This window comes from Ambystoma mexicanum, chromosome 5p, assembly GCF_040938575.1.
Source record: "Ambystoma mexicanum isolate Mex_15411 chromosome 5p, UKY_AmexF1_1, whole genome shotgun sequence".
Classification (NCBI taxonomy): domain Eukaryota; kingdom Metazoa; phylum Chordata; class Amphibia; order Caudata; family Ambystomatidae; genus Ambystoma; species Ambystoma mexicanum.
Window position 1 is genome coordinate 1,259,190,171 of NC_090930.1, and position 20,394 is coordinate 1,259,210,564.

Sequence of the window (20,394 nt, forward strand, 5' to 3'; positions counted from 1 at the left end):
CCCTCCTGTACCCCCACCCTCCCCACATTCCCCGTGTCTCCCCACCCCCCCACTCATGCCCCGTGTCTATCTCCCTCCTTATCCCCTCACCCCCCGCTCATGCCCCGTGTCTCCCTCCTGGTCCCCCACCCCTCGCTCATGCCCCGTGTCTGCCCTGTTCCCCCACCCCGCTCATGCCCCGTGTCTCCCTCCTGTTCCCCCCTCCCCCGCTCATGCCCTGTGTCTCCCTCTTGTACCCCCACCCTCCCCACATTCCCCGTGGTCTACCCACCCCCCGCTTATGCCCCGTGTCTATCTCCCTCCTTGTCCCCACACCCCCTGCTCATGACCTTGTCTCCCTTCTTTCCTCCCCACCCCCCACTCATGCCCCATTTTTCCATTCTTCCCCCCACCCCCTCTCATGCCCCGTGTCTCCCTTCTTTCCCCCCACCCCCTGTTTCTGCCCTGTGTCTCCCTTCTTTCCCCCATCCCCCGCTCATGGCCCGTGTCTCCCTTCTTTACCCCCACCCCCGCTCATGCCCCCTGTCTCCCTTCTTTCCCCCCACCCCTGCTCATGCCCGGTGTCTCCCTTCTTTCCCCCGCTCATGCCCCATGTCTCCCTTCTTTTCCCCCCACCCCCACTCAGGCCCCGTGTCTCCCTTCTTTCCCCCCCACCCCCCACTCATGCCCTGTGTCTCCCTTCTTTCCCCCCACCCCCCGCTCATGCCCCGTGTCTCACTCTTGTTCCCCCCACCCCCCGCTCATGCCCCGTGTCTGCCCTGTTCCCCCACCCCGCTCATGCCCCGTGTCTCCCTCCTGTTCCCCCCACCCCCGCTCATGCCCTGTGTCTCCCTCCTGTACCCCCACCCTCCCCACATTCCCCGTGTCTCCCCACCCCCCCACTCATGCCCCGTGTCTATCTCCCTCCTTATCCCCTCACCCCCCGCTCATGCCCCGTGTCTCCCTCCTGGTCCCCCACCCCTCGCTCATGCCCCGTGTCTGCCCTGTTCCCCCACCCCGCTCATGCCCCGTGTCTCCCTCCTGTTCCCCCCTCCCCCGCTCATGCTCTGTGTCTCCCTCTTGTACCCCCACCCTCCCCACATTCCCCGTGGTCTCCCCACCCCCCGCTTATGCCCCGTGTCTATCTCCCTCCTTGTCCCCACACCCCCCGCTCATGACCTTGTCTCCCTTCTTTCCTCCCCACCCCCCACTCATGCCCCATTTTTCCATTCTTCCCCCCACCCCCTCTCATGCCCCGTGTCTCCCTTCTTTCCCCCCACCCCCTGTTTCTGCCCTGTGTCTCCCTTCTTTCCCCCATCCCCCGCTCATGGCCCGTGTCTCCCTTCTTTACCCCCACCCCCGCTCATGCCCCCTGTCTCCCTTCTTTCCCCCCACCCCTGCTCATGCCCGGTGTCTCCCTTCTTTCCCCCGCTCATGCCCCATGTCTCCCTTCTTTCCCCCCCACTCCCCGCTCATGCCCCGTGTCTCACTTCTTCCCCCCACCCCCCGCTCATGCCCAGTGTCTCCCTTCATCCCCCTATCCCCTCTCATGCCCCGTGTCTCCCTTCTTTCCCCCCAAACCCTGCTCATGCCCCGTGTCTCCCTTCTTTTCCCCCTCACCATCCGCTCATGCCCAGTGTCTCCCTTATTTCCCCCCCACATCGCCCGCTCATGCCCATGTCTCCCTTTTTCCCCCCACCCCCCGCTCATGCCCTGTGTCTTCCTTCTTCCCCCCACCACCCGCTCATGCCCTGTGTCTCCCTTCTTTCCCCCCACCCCCCACACATGCCCTGTGTCTCCCTTCTTTCCCCCCAACCCCCCGCTCATGCCCCGTGTCTCCCTTCTTCCCCCCTCCCCCCGCTCATGCCCCGTGGCTCCCTTCTTTCCCCCCACCCCCCACTCATGCCCCGTGTCTCCCTTCTTTCCACCGCTCATGCCCCGTGTCTCCCTCCTTTTCCCCCCACCCCCTGCTCATGCCTCGTGTCACCCTCCTGTTCCCCCACCCCCCCGCTCATGCCCGTGTCTCTCTCCTTTCCCACCACCCCCGCTCATGCCCCGTGTCTCCCTCCTTTACCCCCATACCTGCTCATGCCCTGTGTCTCCCTAATTTCCCCCCCACATCACCCGCTCATGCCCATGTCTCCCTTTTTTCCCCCCACCCCCCGCTCATGCCCTGTGTCTTCCTTCTTCCCCCCACCACCCGCTCATGCCCTGTGTCTCCCTTCTTTCCCCCTACCCCCCACACATGCCCTGTGTCTCCCTTCTTTCCCCCCCACCCCCTGCTCATGCCCCGTGTCTCCCTTCTTCCTCCCACCCCCCGCTCATGCCCCGTGTCTCCCTTCTTTCCCCCCACGCCCCACTCATGCCCCGTGTCTCCCTTCTTTCCACCGCTCATGCCCCATGTCTCCCTCCTTTTCCCCCCACCCCCCGCTCATGCCCCGTGTCACCCTCCTGTTCCCCCACCCCCCCGCTCATGCCCGTGTCTCCCTCCTTTCCCCCCACCCCCGCTCATGCCCCGTGTCTCCCTCCTGTACACCCATACCTGCTCATGCCCTGTGTCTGCCCTGTTCCCCCCCACCCCCCGCTCATGCCTGGTGTCTCCCTCCTGTACCCCCATAGCTGCTCATGCCCCGTGTCTGCCCTGTTCCCCCCCACCCCCGCTCATGCCCCGTGTCTCCCTCCTGTACCCCCCACCCTCCCCTCATTCCCCGTGTCTCCCTCCTTGTCCCCTCACCCCCCGCTCATGCCCCATGTCTGTCTCCCTCCTGTACCCCTCACCCCCTGCTCATGCCCCGTGTCTCCCTCCTGTCCCCCCTGCCCCCTGCTCATGCCCTGAGTCTCCCTCCTTTTCCACCATCCCCCGCTCATGCCCCGTGTCTCCCCTGTCCCCCACCCATCCCCCGCACATGCCCCGTGTCTCTCTTCTTCCCCCCAGCCCTTGGCTCATGCCCCATGTCTACCCTCTTCCCCACAAACCCCGCTCATGCCCCGTTCGTGTTACCCCCCACCCCCTGCTCATGCTCCGTCTCTCTCTATTGTTCCCCCACCCCCTGCTCATGCCCCGTGTCTCCCTCGTGTTACCCCCCACCCCCCGCTCATCCCCCGTGTCTGCCCTGTTCCCCCACCCCTGCTCATGCCCCGTGTCTCTCCCCTGTTCCCCCCACCCTCCGCTCGTGTCTCCCTCCTGTTCCCCCCCCGCTCATGTCCCCCCCGTGTCTCCCTTTTCCCTCCTACCCCCCGCTCATGCCCTGTGTCTCTCCCCTGTTCACCCCACACCCGCTCATACCCTGTGTCTCTCCCCTGTTCACCCCACCCCCCGCTAATACCCTGTGTCTCCCTCCTTTTCCCCCCCACCCCCGCTCATGCCCCATTTCTCCCGTTCCCCCCACCCCCGCTCATGCCCCGTGTCTCCCTCCCGTTCCCCCCCACCCCCCGCTCATGCCCCGTTTCTGCCCTTTTCCCTCCACTCCCGCTCATGCCCCGTGTCCTTCTCCTGGTCCTCCACCCCCCGCTCATGCCCCGTGTCTCCCTCCTTTCCCCCCCACCCCCCGCTCATGCCCCATGTCTCACTCCTGTTCCCCCCACCCCCCGCTCATGCCCCGTGTCTGCCATGTTCCACCACCCCGCTCATGCCCCGTGTCTCCCTCCTGTTGCCCCCACCCCCGCTCATGCCCTGTGTCTCCCTCCTGTACCCCCACCCTCCCCACATTCCCCGTGTCTCCCCACCCCCCGCTCATGCCCCGTGTCTATCTCCCTCCTTGTCCCCTCACCCCCCGCTCATGACCTTGTCTCCCTTCTTTCCTCCCCACCCCCCACTCATGCCCCGTTTTCCATTCTTCCCCCCACCCCCTCTCATGCCCCGTGTCTCCCTTCTTTCCCCCCACCCCCTATTTCTGCGCTGTGTCTCCCTTCTTTCCCCCATCCCCTGCTCATGCCCCGTGTCTCCCTTCTTTACCCCCAGCCCCGCTCATGCCCCATGTCTCCCTTCTTTCCCCACACCCCTGCTCATGCCCGGTTTCTCCCTTCTTTCCCCCGCTCATGCCCCATGTCTCCCTTCTTTTCCCCCCACCCCCACTCATGCCCCGTGTCTCCCTTCTTTCCCCTCCACCCCCCGCTCATGCCCTGTGTCTCCCTTCTTTCCCCCCACCCCCCGCTCATGCCCCGTGTCTCACTCCTGTTCCCCCCACCCCCCGCTCATGCCCCGTGTCTGCCCTGTTCCCCCACCCCGCTCATGCCCCGTGTCTCCCTCCTGTTCCCCCCACACCCGCTCATGCCCTGTGTCTCCCTCCTGTACCCCCACCTTCCCCACATTCCCCGTGTCTCCCCACCCCCCCCCACTCCTGCCCCGTGTCTATCTCCCTCCTTGTCCCCTCACCCCCCGCTCATGCCCCGTGTCTCCCTCCTGGTCCCCCACCCCTCGCTCATGCCCCGTGTCTGCCCTGTTCCCCCACCCCGCTCATGCCCCGTGTCTCCCTCCTGTTCCCCCCTCCCCCGCTCATGCCCTGTGTCTCCCTCTTGTACCCCCACCCTCCCCACATTCCCCGTGGTCTCCCCACCCCCCGCTTATGCCGCGTGTCTATCTCCCTCCTTGTCCCCTCACCTCCCGCTCATGACCTTGTCTCCCTTCTTTCCTCCCCACCCCCCACTCATGCCCCATTTTTCCATTCTTCCCCCCACCCCCTCTCATGCCCCGTGTCTCCCTTCTTTCCCCCCACCCCCTGTTTCTGCCCTGTGTCTCCCTTCTTTCCCCCATCCCCCGCTCATGGCCCGTGTCTCCCTTCTTTACCCCCACCCCCGCTCATGCCCCCTGTCTCCCTTCTTTCCCCCCACCCCTGCTCATGCCCGGTGTCTCCCTTCTTTCCCCCGCTCATGCCCCATGTCTCCCTTCTTTCCCCCCCACTCCCCGCTCATGCCCCGTGTCTCACTTCTTCCCCCCACTCCCCGCTCATGCCCCGTGTCTCCCTTCTTCCCCCTATCCCCTCTCATGCCCCGTGTCTCCCTTCTTTCCCCCCAAACCCCCGCTCATGCCCCGTGTCTCCCTTCTTTCCCCCCCAGTCCCCGCTCATGCCCCGTGTCTCCCTGCTTTTCCCCCTCACCCTCCGCTCATGCCCAGTGTCTCCCTTATTTCCCCTCCACATCGCCCGCTCATGCCCATGTCTCCCTTTTTCCCCCCACCCCCCGCTCATGCCCTGTGTCTTCCTTCTTCCCCCCACCACCCGCTCATGCAATGTGTCTCCCTTCTTTCCCCCCACCCCCCACACATGCCCTGTGTCTCCCTTCTTTTCCCCCCACCCCCCGCTCATGCCCCGTGTCTCCCTTCTTCCCCCACCCCCTGCTCATGCCCCGTGTCTCCCTTCTTTCCCCCCACCCCCCACTCATGCCCCGTGTCTCCCTTCTTTCCACCGCTCATGCCCCGTGTCTACCTCCTTCCCCCCCCGCTCATGCCCCGTGTCACCCTCCTGTTCCCCCACCCCCCCGCTCATGCCCGTGTCTCCCTCCTTTCCCCCCATCCCCGCTCATGCCCCGTGTCTCCATCCTGTACCCCCATACCTGCTCATGCCCTGTGTCTGCCCTGTTCCCCCCCACCCCCGCTCATGCCCCGAGTCTCCCTCTTGTAACCCCCATCCCCCACTCATGCACTATGTCTCCCTCCTGTACCCCCCACCCTCCCCTCATTCCCCGTGTCTCCCTCCTGTCCCCCCACCCCCCGCTCATGCCCGGTGTCTGCCTCCCTCCTTGTCCCCTCACCACCCGCTCATGCCTGTCACGCCACCTGTCCTGGGGTCTCCTTACCCGTTACGGCGCTCCACGTCTTGGAGGTTGTATCCTCGCTTCCGGCTTCGGGGTTCGGGGGTGTCCCGGGTCTCGGGCGCTTCCGGATCTCCTGTGCACGCTGCTTTGCGCATGCGCGGGCGTCCGCTCTCCGCGCTTCGCGCATGCGCAGTGCGCAGGATGCTCGATTCTGGGAGGTATGCGGCCCAAGCCTCGTTGTGGGGTATCCAATGCCTGGGAGACGGAACGGCTTGCGTTGCAAGCCTCCCAGGTGTTGTTGGGCCTATTTTAGGAGCCCTGATCCTTTTCCAAACCGCGTCTCAACGCGGTTTGTTCGGATCGTGTCCTTGCTGCCTTGTGTGGAATTCCAGTGTTCCTGCTTGCTTCCTTCTCCCTTGTTCTGCCTGGGGAACCCCTGTCTCTCTGTCCTTCCGCTCCCTCCTTCTAGTTCCTTCCTGTTCCTGAGTCCTCCCTGGCTTCCCTTGTCCTGGTCCCTGCCTGTCCCTCCTTGTCCGCCTAGCTCAGTCATTCCTGACTCCATCCCTCTCCAGTCCCCGTGCTCTTCTCTTTACCAGCCTGCCCTGCTTGCTTCCTTGCCTTCGTTCCTGGTGGTACAATCTGCTTCCTGCCTCCGGATCTGCATTTCGCCGGAATACCTCTGAGGACTTTGAACCATCTACGCAGAGGCTCCCCCTGCCAGTGCTTGCACTGTCCTGACGCCACACTAATCAGGGGTGAGCAATACCGTGGCGTTGGGAGCCGGTTCGCCTCCAATCCGGTTCTATTCGGGCTGGGGTTGGGCTGGTTCCCCGTGCCATTAATCACGTCTCTTCGGATCCTCTGACAGCCTGGCCTCATCATCAAGAAACCCAACCGGACGAACAGGTACGCAGCGTTCTCGTGACGCTAGTTACAACAGATTGAGACGCCTGTCTTCTGACACCTCGGACTCTACGATGGAAGAAGATCCGGGTATTCGTAATGAACTTCAAGCACTTCGTGCTGAGATGGCGGCGCTTCGTCAGGAAAATGTAGCCTTACGCCAAATGATGACACAGAATGTTGGTGCCATTCCACAACCCGAAGGTCCCATGGCTCACACGGCTCCCATCAAGTTCGATGGAGATCCCCGCCGTGTGGGAGAATTTTGTAATCATTGCCGTATACACTTTCTCTTCCGTTCATCTCGCTTTACCAATGACAAAGCCAAGATCGGATACATCTTGGGCAACTTATCTGGGAACGCGCTTGCCTGGGCAACTCCATTGGTCGTTACCAATAATCCAATCCTGAATGATTTTCTAGCCTTCGAGAAAGCATTCTTGGATGTGTTTCAATCCCCCAATCTGGCTTCAGCAGCGCAGAATCAATTGATGGACATACAACAAGCCAATACCGATATCATCTCTTACATCAGCCGTTTCCGTCAGTTGGCAACAGACTCCTTATGGCCAGAGGTAACGCAGAAGACCTTGTTTCGCCGTGGATTAAGAGAAGAATACAAAGATGAATTGCTACACATTCCGGAACCTGACGATCTACAGAAACTTATTGAACAAGTGTTAAGGATAGACCAGAGGTTGGCCGAAAGAAGAGGCGAAAGACGACGTTTTGAGAAGGGAAACCTCAGACCACTGACTCATCCTACCGGGATGTCAGCACCTTCGGATGCTACCCAAGAACCAATGCAACTGGGAGCTGTAAGGGGCCCATTATCGGAAGAGGAGAAGAAGCGCAGGAGAAGTCTGCGATTATGTTTATACTGCGGGGGTGCTGGTCATTTTCTGGGAACCTGCCCTTTGCGTCCTATCAAGAAAGGGGGAAACTAGAAGACCTGTCGTCTAAGGGAAAGGCTACGACAGGTCCTTTCTTACTTTCAGACCTTTCCAGCCCTGGGTTACAACTGCCCCCAATGCAGCCTGCCGCCCTGATGACTCTGGGGATAACTTTGAAGTGGCTTGATAAAACGATTGATGTCCAGGGCCTATTAGATTGCGGGGCCTCCGGTAACTATATTGATGAGGCATTTGCCATCAACATTGGTATGCCTTTACTTACCAGGAGAACTGTTATACCAGTAGAGGTCATCGATGGTACACCTTTGGCTTCCGGTCCCATCCGGTTGCATACCATCGGCATGCTATTACAGGTCATGGGGCATGAAGAAAGGATAGCCCTCGACGTCATCAAGTCACCTTCGTATCCTGTGGTTTTGGGACTGCCCTGGCTTTTGCGACACAATCCTACGATCAATTGGGAGTCCCGTACTTTGACTTTTGTTTCTGCCTTTTGCCTAAATGAATGTCGCTGCCACAACACCTCCTTGAAGTCTACAACCTTGATCCCTCTAGTTCCAGGGGAGGACTCATCTGCTTTATGCTCTCTGTCCCAGATTCCAAAAGTTTACGCCGACCTTTGTACGGTGTTTTCGGAGCCCGGAGAAATACCTCTTCCTCCTCACAGGATGTTTGACTGTTCAATAGACCTGATTCCTGGTGCTGTGATTCCTCATGGGAAGCTATACTCTCTAACGCAGTCTGAAAAACAAGTACTCCGGAATTATCTAGATGATTGTTCTAAGAAAGGTTACATCGTACCCTCCAAGTCATCCGCCGGTTTTCCGCTGTTCTTTGTTAAAAAGAAGGAGGGGACCCTGCGACCCTGTATCGATTACCGTCAATTGAATGACATAACACTCAAGGACAGGTACCCTCTACCATTGATTCGGAACATCATGGAGTCCTTACGTTCTGCCAATATCTTCACTAAGTTGGATCTCCGAGGAGCCTACCACCTGGTTAGAATCAAAGAGGGCGACGAGTGGAAGACAGCATTCAAGACACCCTTTGGGCACTACGAATACAGGGTAATGCCCTTCGGGTTGTGTAATGCCCCTGCCGTCTTCCAACGGTTTATGGACAACGTGTTTGGTGATTTGGTGGGCATTTCGGTCTGGGTTTACTTAGACGACATCCTGATCTTCTCGGACGATCCAAAGTTACACGTCTCGCACGTTCGTGAAGTACTTCTGCGATTGTCACAGAATCACCTATACGCCAAAGCCGAAAAGTGCTCATTTCACCAGAATAGCATGGAGTTCCTGGGATACGTAATCAGCAATGCAGGTATCCACATGGATTCGGGCAAAGTGAAGGCTATTCTGAATTGGAAACAACCACATGATTTGAAATCCCTTCAACGGTTTTTGGGGTTCGCCAACTTTTATCGGCGTTTTATCCCACAGTTTTCACAGTTCACGCCCCCATTGTCACGTCTAACCAGTGTCAAGATACCTTTCCTTTGGGATCATGTGGCATCAACTGCTTTCGAGCACTTAAAGACGGCGTTTAGTACGGCTCCCGTTTTGCGTCATCCTAACGACGAGCTGCCATATGTCATCGAAGCAGATGCCTCCGACTTCGCTGTTGGAGCGGTCCTACTGCAGAAACATCCTACATCTGGCGACGAACACCCTGTGGCCTATTACTCGCGGAAACTAACCTCCAGTGAGCTGAACTACGCAGTCATTGAAAAAGAACTTTTGGCCATCAAGACGGCATTCGAAGAGTGGAGGCATCATTTACTTGGTGGTCGTTTTCCTGTAGAAGTACGTACTGACCATCGCAACTTGCAGTTCCTACGATCATTGCAGTGTCGCACTGCTCGTCAAGCCCGATGGGCCTTCTTCTTCTCTCACTATGATTTCAACATCACATACATCCCTAGCTCCCAGAACCAGAAGGCTGATGCCTTGTCCCGATCTTTGGAAAAAGAAGAAGTGGGGGACAGTTTGAACATGCCTATGATATCTCCCAAACACTTTCTACTAACCTTAGCTCCGCATCTTCAGAGGATCATTCGAGAGACCTTGAGGGATCCAGAACGTATCGACCTGCTGAAGAAACCCCAGATCTGCGAACGCAATGGGTTTTTGTTCTTTCTGAACCGGTTGTACATACCTTCGACTGCTCTTCGCTTGGACATCCTACATGGATTTCACGACTCTCGAGTAGCTGGTCATCGTGGTGTCAAGGCTACCCAGGAATTAATCTCCAGACAATTCTGGTGGCCCGGATGGGCCAGAGAAGTGAAATTATACGTGGGAAGTTGTCCTGTCTGTGCTCAGACGAAGACACCCAGAAGAAAGCCTTTGGGGCTCCTCAAGCCTACTGAAACACCTCCCTACCCTTGGCATACTATCGCCACCGACTTCATTGTCGAGCTTCCGCCCTCTGCAGAACACACTTGTGTCATGGTGGTTGTGGACTGTTTCACTAAATACGCACACTTCATTCCATTCATGAAGATTCCAACCTCCTCCCAGATGGCATTGGCTTTTCTACACAACATATATCGGTTACATGGACTCCCTGAGAAGATCATCTCTGATCGTGGTTCGCAATTTCTTTCTTCTTTCTGGCGTCAGTTGTGTACTCATCTGGGTATCCACAGGGCCTTGAGCTCAGGCTACCACCCGCACACCAACGGCCAGACCGAAAGGACGAATCAGACCCTGGAGCAGTACTTACGTTGCTATGCCAATGCCACTCAGTCAAACTGGTTAAGGTACCTGGACCTGGCAGAAGTTTCCTATAACAATGCGACCCATGCTGCCACTGGCATCAGTCCCTTTTTGTGTTCAGCTGGACAACATCCCAAGTTGGTTCCCTTCTCACCTGTGGTGTCCAGTTCCGTTCCATCTGCTGATCATTTGGTCTACAAGATCCAGAAACAACATGACCTGGCCCGGAGAACCCTTACGAAGACACGCGAGCGCATGAAGGAGCAGGCTGATAGGGGTCGAACCACGGAGCCCAATTTCCAGGTGGGCGATCTGGTTTGGTTGTCTTCCAAAAATTTACCTGTTCGTAATTTACCCACTAAGTTGGCACCCCGATTCTATGGACCTTTCAGAATTGCCAAACGTTTGTCTTCAGTGGCTTTTCGATTGGTGTTGCCCCGCACTTGGAAGATTCACCCAGTATTCCATGTCTCCCTTTTGAAGCCCTATGTGCAGGATGTCTTTGGACGTTCTGGTCCTCGACCCTCCTCTGTTCTGGTTCAGGGGGTTCCTGAGTTTGAGGTCCAGGAGATCTGTGATTCACGGATTCGTCGGGGTGTACTCCAGTTCTTAATCGACTGGAAGGATTATCCTGCTTGTGATCGCACCTGGGAGCCGCACTGTAATGTGCACGCTCCCCGGCTTGTCCGTGAATTCTTTCTTCGCTTTCCCTGGAAACCTGGGGCCCCGGGTCTTTCTGGGAGGGGGCATAGTGTCACGCCACCTGTCCTGGGGTCTCCTTACCCGTTACGGCGCTCCACGTCTTGGAGGTTGTATCCTCGCTTCCGGCTTCGGGGTTCGGGGGTGTCCCGGGTCTCGGGCGCTTCCGGATCTCCTGTGCACGCTGCTTTGCGCATGCGCGGGCATCCGCTCTCCGCGCTTCGCGCATGCGCAGTGCGCAGGATGCTCGATTCTGGGAGGTATGCGGCCCAAGCCTCGTTGTGGGGTATCCAATGCCTGGGAGACGGAACGGCTTGCGTTGCAAGCCTCCCAGGTGTTGTTGGGCCTATTTAAGGAGCCCTGATCCTTTTCCAAACCGCGTCTCAACGCGGTTTGTTCGGATTGTGTCCTTGCTGCCTTGTGTGGAATTCCAGTGTTCCTGCTTGCTTCCTTCTCCCTTGTTCTGCCTGGGGAACCCCTGTCTCTCTGTCCTTCCGCTCCCTCCTTCTAGTTCCTTCCTGTTCCTGAGTCCTCCCTGGCTTCCCTTGTCCTGGTCCCTGCCTGTCCCTCCTTGTCCGCCTAGCTCAGTCATTCCTGACTCCATCCCTCTCCAGTCCCCGTGCTCTTCTCTTTACCAGCCTGCCCTGCTTGCTTCCTTGCCTTCGTTCCTGGTGGTACAATCTGCTTCCTGCCTCCGGATCTGCATTTCGCCGGAATACCTCTGAGGACTTTGAACCATCTACGCAGAGGCTCCCCCTGCCAGTGCTTGCACTGTCCTGACGCCACACTAATCAGGGGTGAGCAATACCGTGGCGTTGGGAGCCGGTTCGCCTCCAATCCGGTTCTATTCGGGCTGGGGTTGGGCTGGTTCCCCGTGCCATTAATCACGTCTCTTCGGATCCTCTGACAGCCTGGCCTCATCATCAAGAAACCCAACCGGACGAACAGGTACGCAGCGTTCTCGTGACGCTAGTTACAACAATGCCCCATGTCTGTCTCCCTCCTGTACCCCCACCCCCTGCTCATGCCCCGTGTCTCCCTCCTGTCCCCCCTGCCCCCCGCTCATGCCCCGTGTCTCCCTCCTTTTCCACCATCCCCAGCTCATGCCCCGTGTCTCCCCTGTTCCCCCACCCACCCCCCGCACATGCCCCGTGTCCCCCTTCTTCCCCCCACCCCCTGGCTCATGCCCCATGTCTGCCCTCTTCCTCCCAACCCCCGCTCATGTCCCATGTCTCCCTCCTGTACACCCCACCCCCTGCTCATGCCCCGTGCCTCCCTCGTGTTACCCCCCACCCCCGCTCATGCCCCGTCTCTCCATTGTGTTCCCCCACCCCCTGCTCATGTCCCGTGTCTCCCTCGTGTTACCCCCCACCCCCCGCTCATGTCCTGTGTCTGCCCTGTTCCCCCACCACCGCTCATGCCCCGTGTCTCTCACCTGTTCCCCCCACCCCCCGCTCATGCCCCGTGTCTCCCTCCTGTTCCCGCCACCCCCCACTCATGCCCCGTGCCTCCCTTTTCCCTCCTACTCCCCGCTCATGCCCTGTGTCTCTCCCCTGTTCACCCCACCCCCGCTCATGCCCTGTGTCTCTCCCCTGTTCACCCCACCCCCCGCTAATACCCCGTGTCTCCATCCTTTTCCCCCCCACTCTCGCTCATGCCCCGTTTCTCCGATTCCCCCCACCCCCGCTCATGCCCCGTGTCTCTCCCCTGTTCACCCCACCCCCCGCTAATACCCCGTGTCTCCATCCTTTTCCCCCCCACTCTCGCTCATGCCCCGTTTCTCCGATTCCCCCCAACCCCCCACTCATGCCCCGTTTCTGCCCTGTTCCCCCCACTCCCGCTCATGCCCTGTGTCTCCCTCCTGGTCCCCCACCCCCCGCTCATGCTCCGTGTCTCCCTCCTTTCCCCCCCACTCCCCGCTCATGCCCTGTGTCTCACTCCTGTCCCCCCCACCACCCGCTCATGCCCCGTGTCTGCCCTGTTCCCCCACCCCGCTCATGCCCCGTGTCTCCTTCCTGTTCCCCCCACTCCCCGCTCATGCCCTGTGTCTCCCTCCTGTACCCCCCACCGTCCCCACATTCCCTGTGTCTCCCTCCTGTACCCCCCACCTCCTGTCTCCTTCCTGTCCCCCCTGCCCCCGCTCATGCCCCGTGTCTCCCTCCTTTCCCCCCACCACCCGCTCATGCCCCGTGTCTCCCTCCTTTTCCCCCCACCCCCCGCTCCTGCCCTGTGTCTCCCTCGTGTTACCCCCCAGCTCATGCCCCGTGTCTACCCTGTTCCCCCCACCCTCCGCTCATGCCCCGTGTCTCCCTCGTGTTCCCCCCACCCCCCGCTCATGCCCCGTGTCTCCCTCGTGTTACCCCCCACCCCCTGCTCATGCCCCGAACCTGCCCTGTTCCCCCCACCCCCGCTCATGCCTGTGTCTCTCCCCTGTTCCCCAACCCCCCGCTCATGCCCCGTGTCTCCCTCCTGTTCCCCCCACCCCCCGCTCATCCCCCATGTCTCCCTTTTCCCCCCCAAGCCCCCCATGCCCTGTGTCTCTCCCCTGTTCACCCCACCCCCCGCTCATGCCCTGTGTTTCTCCCCTGTTCACCCCACCCCCTGCTCATGCCCCGTGTCTTCCTCCTTTCCCCCCACCCCCCGCTCATGCCCTGTTTCTCCCCTGTTCCCCCCAACCCCCGCTCATGCCCTGTGTCTCCCTCCCGTTCCCCCCACCCCCTGCTCATGCCCCATTTCTCCCCTCTTCCCCCCCACCCCCACTCATGCCCCGTGTCACCCTCCTGTTCCCTTACCCCCGCTCATGCCCGTGTCTCCCTCCTTTCCCCCCCACCCCCTGCTCATGCCCCGTGTCTCCCTCCTGTACCCCCATACCTGCTCATGCCCCGTGTCTGCCCTGTTCCCCCCACCCCCGCTCATGTCCCATGTCTCCCTCCTGTTCCCCCCACCCCCCGCTCATGCCCCGTGTCTCCCTACTGTACCCCCCACCATCCCCTCATTCCCTGTGTCTCCCTCCTGTCCCCCACCCCCCGCTCATGCCCCATGTCTGTCTCCCTCCTTGTCCCCTCACCCCCCGCTCATGCCCCATATCTGTCTCCCTCCTGTACCCCCCAACCCCCGCTCATGCCCCGTGTCTCCCTCCTGTCCTCCCTGCCCCCGCTCATGCCCTGTGTCTCCATCCTTTTCCCCCATCCCTTGTTCATGCCTCGTGTCTCCCCTGTTCCCCCACCCACCCCCCGCTCATGCCTCGTGTTTCCCTTCTTCCTCCCTCCCCCGGCTCATGCCCATGTCTGCCCTCTTCCCCCCACCCCCCGCTCATGCCCCGTGTCTCCCTCCTGTACCCCCCACCCCCCGCTCATGTCCCATGTCTCCCTCGCGTTACCCCCACCCCCCGCTCATGCCCCGTGTCTCCCTCGTGTTCCCCCCACCCTCTGCTCATGCCCCGTGTCTCCCTCGTGTTACCCCCTACCCCCCGCTCATGCCCCGTGTCTGCCCTGTTCCCCCCACCCCCGCTCATGCCCCGTGTCTCTACCCTGTTCCCCCCTCCCCCGCTCATGCCCCGTGTCTTCCTCCTGTACCCCCCACCCACCACTCATGCCCCGTGTCTCCCTTTTCCCCCCTACGCCCCGCTCATGCCCTGTGTCTCTCCCCTGTTCACCCCACCCCCGCTCATGCCCTGTGTCTCTCCCCTGTTTACCCCACCCCCCGCTCATACCCCGTGTCTCCCTCCTTTTCCCCCGACCCCCGCTCATGCCCCGTTTCTCCTGTTCCCCCACCCCAGCTCATGCCCCGTGTCTCCCTCCCGTTCCCCCCACCCCCCGCTCATGCCCCATTTGTCCCCTGTCCCCCCACTCCCGCTCAAGCCCCGTGTCTCCTCCCTTGTCCCCCACCCCCCGCTCATGCCCTGTGTATCCCTCCTGTACCCCCCACCCCCGCTCATACCCAGTGTCGCCCTCCTTTTCCCCCCTACCCCCGCTCATGCCCCATTTCTCCCATTCCCTCCTACCCCCGCTCATGCCCCATGTCTCCCTCCCGTTCCCCCCACCCCCGCTCATGCCCCGTTTCTCCCCTATTCCCCCCCCACTCAAGCTCATGCCCCGTGTCTCCCTCCTGGTCCCCACCCCCGGCTCATGCCCCGTGTCTCCCTCCTGTACCCCCCACCCTCCCCTCATTCCCCGTGTCTCCCTCCTGTCCCCCACAGCCCCGCTCATGCCCCATGTCTTTCTCTCTCCTTGTCCCCTCACCCCCGCTCATGCCCCGTGCCTGTCTCCCTCCTGTACCACCGCTCATGCCCCGTGTCTCCCTCCTGTCCCCCCCTGCCCCCCGCTCATGCCCCGTGTCTCCCTCCTTTTCCCCCCACCACCCGCTCATGCCCCGTGTCTCCCTCTTTTTCCCCCCACCCCCCGCTCATGCCCCGTGTCTCCCTTCCCCCCACCCCACGACTCATGCCCCGTGTCTGCCCTGTCCCCCCTGCTCATGCCCCTTGTCTCCCTCCTTAACCCCCCAACCCCTGCTCATGCCCCGTGTCTCCCTCGTGTTACCCCCCACCCCCCGCTCATGCCCTGTGTCTCCCTCCTTTCCCCCCACCCCCCCGCTCATGCCCCATGTCTCACTCCTGTACCCCCATACCTGCTCATGACCTATGTCTGCCCTGTTCCCCCCAACCCCGCTCATGTCCCGTGTCTCCCTCCTGTTCCCCCCACCCCCCGCTCATGCCCCGTGTCTCCCTCCTGTACCCCCCACCATCCCCTCATTCCCTGTGTCTCCCTCCTGTCCCACCACCCCCCGCTCATGCCCCGTGTCTCCCCTGTTCACCCCCACCCCCCGCTCATGCTCTGTGTCTGTCTCCCTCTTTTCCCCCCACCCCACGCTCATGCCCCGTGTCTCCCTTCTTTTCCCTCATCACTATACAGAAGTAACAGGGGAAACCAGGGGAATCTGATTACTATGACCTGGCCTGGATAGAACACAGAAAAAGCTCAACATAGAAGGTCAGAGTAAAGTTGTGTTTATGTGGTGAGTACCAAAGTAGTCTACTCCATAGAGTGAAACAAATAGCTCAGTAACACAACAATGATATAAACGTGTCTAATCATGAAACATTCACTGGGTTGAAATAATTTAATTCAATCCATCGACACAAAATCTCAATTCAATATTATTTATTAATATATTTAGAATTTGTAAAAAATACACAATATCATGAATGTTAATATCAATCAATTTATGCACCAGTCCACTCGATTCATCTATGGGCTGGTACAATATAACATTTCCATCTAAAACCACAACCGACCCCACTACAACCATACCTCACTCACACTCAAACCATTCATCAAAACATAAAACTATAACAAATATTTCATAGTCATCAAACCTATCATGCTAAAATACAACATTACAAATTTTGTCCATTGTAAATATGGACTCTATATTGTCACTGCTGAGTCAATCTTTTCTAATACACATTGTACTGACTCAAGCTAGTTGACCTTAAAACTGTTTATAATTAACAGTGTATTCCCCAACCCGACATGTTTCTTTCCGTATAACACATTATTAGACAGAAATTCTTCAGGGGTACTATGGTCCCACGTGGTCAGGTGAAATGTAGATGGAGAAACGAAGAAGATGTAGACTACACCGGAAAAAACTCACCTAAATATAAACATAAAAATGAATATAAATAACACAACATCAATCTAGCTACATTGCTCACATTATTAGATTGATCATTACAACCGCCGTACCAATGAATCAACGGGGTGTAGAGAGGGGTTTTAAATACCCCGACATTACCTTCACCATAAAAAGACAAGGTCACCGGAATACGGAACCATGCAGGGATCGTTGCCAAAATTGGTGTATCCCCAGTAACATCACCTATACCAGCACCATGTGACAACGTAGGACAATCTAGAACTAGTACTCAGGCACCCGACAGTAGATGGTTCGGAAGACCAATACCGAAATATGAATCATGCATATTAAAATAAAAGTGAGAGTCAAAAATGATCCATTACAGACCCAACACTTACAGTCACTCTACTGTAGATATCTCCTCTATTGATAACTGTCGGACACGATACCTAAGCGCCCAATGGCACCATTAAGATCGGCAGACCCATAAGAAGAAAAGGTCAGCAGACCAATTATTGAAGAAGGGAGCGTGTGTATAAGGCCGATTCCATGGGACCTCTGTATACACCTCAGTCAATGATGGGACCACTATACACAAAGGAAGAGCAACAAAGAGAAAAAAAGAAAAAAACAAAGAGAAAAGAGAGTGGAAAATTCAATCTCTTATAACCATCTACAGGAACACTCATAAAGGAGTATATATTCCTCCCTCGATAGGTGCTGTCTCTGCCCATATGGACATCATCAATACAAAGTGCATAAACATTTTACATGGTACACAAGAGTATTAATTCAAAGTTGTTTTGTCATAACATTATACACTCCATATTTTGCTTACCTCAATCCTCAGGATATGCACCTATACGTTATGTGCATTGAAAAACTGCAAACTAGCAGCCAACTCCCTCACGAACAAATCCAGAAATCTGGTCTATAAGGATCGGGTCAATGAATATCAGACCCAATGTTGATATGCGTGCTAGGAAGATAAACAAAAAGAAAGACAGAAAGAACAACAACACTCATCAGTGAGTTCTACCACTATAACAGATGGTTCAAAGGAATATTAAAAAAAGGATAACCCAACACTGTCAACCAGTGACAAAACGTTCGTAGCTACAGGAGCATTTAGAATGACTTGAACAGTCTATTCCCTGTACTCGCCGTAGTAAAAGAAACCACCTGGTCAAGTCAGTCGAAATCTCTCCAACTATATAATTAGGCCACACGATCTCGGTCCTTTCACATTAAATAGAAGTACTAGTCTACAATCGCATTGCTTACCTCCACTGCTCCCGAGCATGTTCCGACGAAGACCGTAGCAATCCCGTGATTCCACGCAACCAGTGTTCCGGGATCCAGCTTCCGGCACATATACGTGATCACCCGATCACATGGTGACCACGTGATGTAAATAATTAAACGATGCAGCAACTCAAGCGTAAGACAAATACGTACACGTCAGTGATCACGTGCCCGTCAGTGGCCTCGTCGCCTCCACGGCTGACCTTCATACTGCAGTATATCAATCTAGTCATCCGCCCCAGTCACGTTTGGCCAGTTACGGGACGAGTCCCATTTTTTGTTGAAAAAACATCAGCAATTACTATAGACATAATCACTTCATCCCACAGACGTGGTTGGGTGGGGTCATTTAATACTCGACTAGGACCGTAACCGTTGGCAATAAAGAATATAGTTAAGAAATAAAAATTAAAGTTTATTTGTGTGAACGGGAGAATAAATAGTAACGACAGTGATGACTGGTATTATCACAACGCTACAGCACACATCAGCAGTGGTAAATAGTCCTGAATCAATGGGGGATCGAAATCTATCCCAGTCATCACGCACAGCATGATGGCTATAACAATAAAGTCGCCTGAAAAGCAATGTAATAAAAAGTGACTAAAAATTCCAGTCAATCGCCTCATTAAGACCAACCTCGTGGCTCTTGCTCAGAAAAATAAGTTTTGTTTCTTCCTTCGACAGAGTTTGTTTATCCATTGCAGTATTGTTAGTGGCAACCACTTTCTTCAATACTGTCCACCTCAATTCGTCACAACCATGGTTTCTCATTACAAAATGCCCTACTAGGGGGGCTGTGAGATTTTTCAATCTAATGCAGCTCCTGTGTTCGCAGATACGGGTTTTAATTTTTCGTTCCGTTTTGCCAATGTATATTTTGTCACAAGGACACCAAATAGCATAAATTACATGGCTGGAGTTGCAATTTGAGAAATCCATCTGAGCCCACGGTCTTCTGAGGCCAATATCAACCTCGGTGGACCGTCTAGTCAGTGGGCAGCAAACACACCTACCACAAGGGGCGTGTCCCCGCAATCGTGGAAGCCCCCACTGTTGGGTAATGGTGACTTGTTTGTCCAATTTGATACTGATGTCGTTCCTACTTACCATCTCCTTTACATTACGTCCCCGTTTAAAAGCACATCGTGGACTAGCTACTGGTATTTTAGCCTGTGCTAGGAGATGCCAGTGCTTCTTGATAATCTTTATCACATGATTAGACAGATGGTTGTAGGTACTGACAAAAACAAGTGAATCTGATAAGGAAGAACTAGATTTAGGTCTGTATTCAAGTAAGGCTTCTCGATGATTATTAGAGGCTCTCTTAAATGATCTGTTAACTATCTTGCTGGGATACCCACGTTGGATCAGATTACCACTTAGAATCGAGGATTCAGACTCAAACATGTCCTTCTTACTACTATTCCGCTTGAGACGAAGAAATTGTCCAAACGGTAAATTATCCCGCAGAGACTTGGGATGAAAGCTATCGTATCGTAGGAGGGAGTTTCTATCAGTCATTTTATGAAAAGGTCTCAATCCCAACACATTAGTGGATAAATCAGAGTAGATGGTTAAGTCCAGAAAATCAATCTGTTCCTTATGGAAATTCATAGTGAACTTCAAAAACGGGTTAATCCCATTTAGCCATTGAAAAAAAGCCAATAAAGTAGTCTGGTCACCATGCCATATCAAAAGTACATCATCAATGTACCTTCGCCACAATGTAATGTGGTCTCTGTAAATGTTCTCTTCGCTGTAGACGCTCATATGTTCAACATAGTCCACATAAAGATTAGCCAAGGAAGGTGCAACAGCCGAACCCATGGCAGTACCATGAATCTGCTGATAAAAGCGGCCATCAAACTGAAAATAATTTTCAGTCAGGGCCAATTCTGTACACCATAGTATGAACGAGTTTGGTGTAATCCCGGATGTACGTTTGGATAAAAGTAACTCCTCAATAACATCCAAAGTCGAAGCTTGAGGGATCTTAGTATATAATGAAACAATATCCATGGTGACGAGAATATCCTCATGTGGATTAAAATGTAAATTCTCAATCAAGTTAATTACTGTCATAGAATCTTGAACATAGGACGTCATTTTACTAACAAACCCTTTCAAAAAAGAGTCAGCAAATTTGGCTAATGGTTCCAGTATTGTATTGGTGCCCGATACTATAGGTCTTCCCGGAGGATTAATCAGTGTCTTATGGATCTTAGGCAGAATATAAAACAAAGGAACACTGGGATCTTTTTTAACCAAATACTCAGCTTCCTTCTGAGTTATCCAATGCCTGTCTTTAGCTTTCTCAACTTTATGGGTAATCAAATTAATCAGGCGTGCAGTAGGATCCTGTTCAACCAATTTATAAAAAGATGTATCTGAAAGTTGTCTCAGGCACTCCATAACATAGTCTTCTCGATTCAGTAATACAATCGCGCCGCCCTTATCTGCGCTACGTATTACTATAG